Here is a 4,558-nt window from a genome sequence, read left to right as displayed (position 1 = left end):
AGTTTCTTAAAATCGCCTGGACTATTGATTTCTGCATATAAAAAAAACCAATAGTGACACTTTAAGGAAAAGGCTGCACGGACATCACTAACAATATATATATACAGCTCTTCATGCACAGTTATCAAGCCATGTAATAGGCTCAGTAAGGGAGCGCTGATCTAGTAGATCAGTGCTCGCTTACACTAGGAATCCAGCCTTTATTTTGTACAGATCATTTTGCTGCAGCCTCCTCTTATCACCACATACAGAGCACGAAGTCTCAGCTTAGTTTTAGATTTAGAGGTGAGAATGAAAAATGCAAGATCTCAGGATTATTTTATAATATAGACTAAAATAAAAAAAGTTAAAAAAAAAATCTTTAAAAATATATGTTTACAATAAAAATGACTTAAATAATCGGGTATTTTCTGATGACACATTCCCTTTAAAAGGGTATTATGGGACTCGAACAAAAAAAACCTGGAGGAAACTACACAAAGTAACATTCATTGTAACCATGGCGGATTAGCCTGGTTTTTGTCACATTGTTGCACCTTGTGTTCTCCTCAGTGAGAGTGGTATTACACGGAACGACTATCGCTCGAAAACTTATTAAATCGTTCAGATTTGAAAGATAATTGTTTAGTGTAATATCAAACGAGTAAACGATCAATAAGAAATCGTTGGTCGTTTAATAGAATTTGGACCTAGTTTTATCGTTGATCATTCACAAATCGGTTGCATGTAATAAGACGTTCGGTCATTCACAGTGGTGGCGACAGGACGAACGCAATAACGATCATAAGTAACGATCATCGTTTCATGTAATTGGGTGAACGATTTCAGGTCGTTCACCACAGCGGTCGTTTGAGTTCATTTATTGTTAATCGTTGATCGTCAAAAAATCGCTTTGTGTAATAGTACCCTAAGAATGGGCAGCGTCTCAGCTGCAGCATGCATGAGAGCAGACCACAGTTTCCCATGATGCAATACTGATGTCTACTCCAGGCAGGTCTCCCCCTGTACTCCACTGACTGCTAAAAAGTGACCCTTCCCCCTTTTCTTGGTTCCCTTCCTCTGCTGGTCCGTCTTGTCCTAATTCCCACTAATTCCTAGTGCTGCGGCTGAGCATGTGCGACCAACAAGCTGAAACTGAACTCCAGGTCGTAACGCAAGGTCATGAGCAATAAACATCACATTTTGGGTCAGTAATAGAGATGAGAGCAACCCGAGCGTTCGGCATTTGATTACCAGTGACTGAAGAAGTTGGATGCAGTCCTGGAAACCATGGATACCGCCCATGGCCTATGACTGTATACATGTTTTCCAGGGTCTGCATCCAACTTGCTAATCAAATGTGGCACACCAGGCTGCTCTCATCTCTATTACTGACTGGATATATGTGCATTTAAAGGGGTACTCCAGTGAAAAGCTTTTTCCCAGTAATTGAAACACATTATATAACTGTAATACGCTTCAATCACCTATCTGCCCCCTTCCCTATCTTTACCCCCCTCAACCCTCCACAAGAAGTGAAGTAATCTCATTCTTACCTAATGACTGTTGACCCCAGGCTGCTCTGTAGCAGCCATTTTGTGACAATACATCATCAAGAGGGAGGCGGGTCTAAGCCCTGTTAATCCAGCCTCTCTTTGTCAGATGACTCAGGTTGCTCAGCTCTGATTGGCTGAACAAGCTGTAAGCCACCTAAAAGTTTTACAGAGTCAGTTAGACATCACAGGAGACAAAGTGCATCATGGGAAAGCCCAAACCAGGAAGTAAAGAAAAATGAAGACACCAACTGGAGCTTCAGGGACCTGAAACAGCGGGAAATTCAAAAGCAGACAGACTCAAGAGGGATGGTAAGTGGGAAAACTATGTTTATGACAGATTGATTGGGTTTTTTTTTTTTTATCAGTGCCGGAGTACCCCTTTAAGAGGCTTGAATAAAATTAGAAATTATAGTTATTGTGAGAGAGAGGGCAATTATTGGGCCGAATATTTGAAGCTGATAGAATAGTCTGAAGGATTTGGGAATGAAGTAGAATTTGAAACCTGGTTGTTTGTTGTAGAGTCGGTCTGTCACTGCCGTGCAGGTGAGCTGCAGAACCAGTAGTACCAGTAATACCTAACAGAGGTGATAATGAACTCCGCTATGGATAGAGGATTAGCGGCTATTGACAGGTATGTGCAAGATAATAGCAGCGTAAAGTAATAGCAGTGTGCTCAAAACCAAGAAAAAGCTCATTCCTCATCAACGCAAAACAAAGGGACTGGTGGCGCTGCTGCATATCCAATTCCAAAGGAAACCAAATACAAAGGGGCAAACTGAACATGAAGGACTTCTCCGCAATTGTCTGTGATTGTGGGGACGGGGTTCTCTTACACAGAGCAATTTATTCAGCTGTCCGGGGGAGGGGGAGATTCGGACGTGACACATTCAGCTCAGCTACATCTGGGGGGATAAGGATGTGACACATTCAGCTCTGCTTCATATGGGGGGGGGATAAGGATGGGACGCACTCAGCTCTGCTACATATGGGGGGGGATAAGGATGGGACGCATTCAGCTCTGCTACGTATAGGGGGAGATTAAGGTTGACATATTCAGCTCAGCTACATCTGGGGTAGATAAGGATGTGACACATTCAGCTCTGCTACTTGGGGGGGGGGGGGGTAAGGATGGGACGCATTTAGCTCTGCCACATCTAGGGATATTAGGATGTTACACATTCAGCTCTACTACATCTGGGGGCAGATTAAGGTTGACACATACAGCTCTGCTACATCTGGGGGGAGGGGGATTAATGGTGACACTTCCAGCTTTGCTACATCTGAGGGGAGATTAAGGGTGACACATCCAGATCTGCTACATCTGGGGGAAGAATTAGGATGTGACACATTCAGCTCTGCTACATCTGGGGGAAGAATTAGAATGTGACACATCCAGCTCTGCTACATCTGGGGGAAGAATTAGGATGTGACACATCCAGCTCTACTACATCTGGTGGGAGATTAAGGTTGACACATCCAACTCTGCTACATCTGAGAGGGGGGGAATTGATGGTGACACATCCAGCTCTGCTACATGTGAGGATGCGTAAAACGTGTGAATGAGGCCTTAGAATGGAATGATCGGCTGTTAAAAAAAGCAAAAAAAAAAAACAGCAATGTTTACATTTTCAGTTACAATTTCAAATATTTACACTTTAATCTGACGTTTGTTTACAGATTTCGCTTTTACTGAACTGATATTTGGTTACATAACGTTTTTTTCTGATAACCTTTTCACATCAGTTGTTACGTGGAGTCAACCGACATGTGACACCTGCAAAGAAATATACAAGACCCAAGCTGACTAGAGACCAGACCATATTCCTCATTCTTGTGTTTGGCATCAAAAAACTAAAAAAATTATGTCATTCCAAAAATTCTCAATCGGATTGAGGTCTGGGGATTGGACTGGTCACTTGATAACCTCGATCTTATTGGCCTGGAACCAGAATGTTGCCCGCTTGATAATGTGTTTGGGGTCATTATCCTATTTCAAGGGCGTTTCATCTTCTGCAACATGACCTCTCCCGGTATTTTGATATATTCAAACTGGTCCATAATGCCTGGTATGCACTGTACATCAAACAGACAGAAGGGGTGGGGGAGGAAGGGGCGTGCATGCTGAGGCTCAGTATAACCTTGTAAGGAAAAATACATGCAGCAAAGTCAAAGCTATTATCTTTCCTATAACTCCGTGTCTGCAGGTCTGTACCTGGTACAGAGCTGGGAGATTTCCTTTACGTTTATATTCCTCTCTGTGTTTTACAAAATTAAAAATACGCTTTGTGTCTCCATATTCCGAGACCCATATCCAGTCAATATGTGAGGACTGTTGTTTTTTATTTGGAGATTCGTCGTCGTTACATTATGCATCGTGCCTCAATAAATGTTTTTCAAATTAAAAAAAAAAACATTCCCCCATAAAAAAACCCAAATCACTTCTTACAATTTTTAAATTAAAAAAAATAAAAAATAAACTAATTTAAAATGATCAGATTTAGTATGTCCTGCAGGAAATTATGTTTTATTTTTAGTCTGACACAGTGCTCTCTGCTGACATCTCTGGCCCAGACAGGAACTCTGTCTTCGTTTTATATGAATCCCCATAGAAAACCTCTACTCTAGACAGTTTCTGACATGGACAGAGGTGGCAGCAGAGAGCACTGTGTCACACTGGAAATAAAACAACATTTCCTGCAGGACATACAGCAGCTAATAAGTATGGGACGACTTGAGATTTTTTAATAGAAGTAAATTACAAATCTATATAACTTTCTGACACCAGTTGATTTGAAAGAAAAAGATTTTTGCTGCATAACTCCTTTAAATCCTTTTCTCCAGGCGGTCTCGTGATATGCAGGAGAATAGACTTTGCGCTGTGCCACTCCCTCCACTCTCTTGATGTTGGCTCACAGCTGTCTGCCTATATACTGTATATGTAGACAACTGCTAATCAGCAGTCAGGGGGCAGAGGAAGCTGGTGATCATGAATATCCAGGACTACTGAGCACACACACATAATT

Source organism: Dendropsophus ebraccatus, chromosome 15 (genome assembly GCF_027789765.1).
Source record: "Dendropsophus ebraccatus isolate aDenEbr1 chromosome 15, aDenEbr1.pat, whole genome shotgun sequence".
In the NCBI taxonomy this organism is placed as follows: Eukaryota; Metazoa; Chordata; class Amphibia; order Anura; family Hylidae; genus Dendropsophus; species Dendropsophus ebraccatus.
This window is presented reverse-complemented; position numbering follows the sequence as displayed.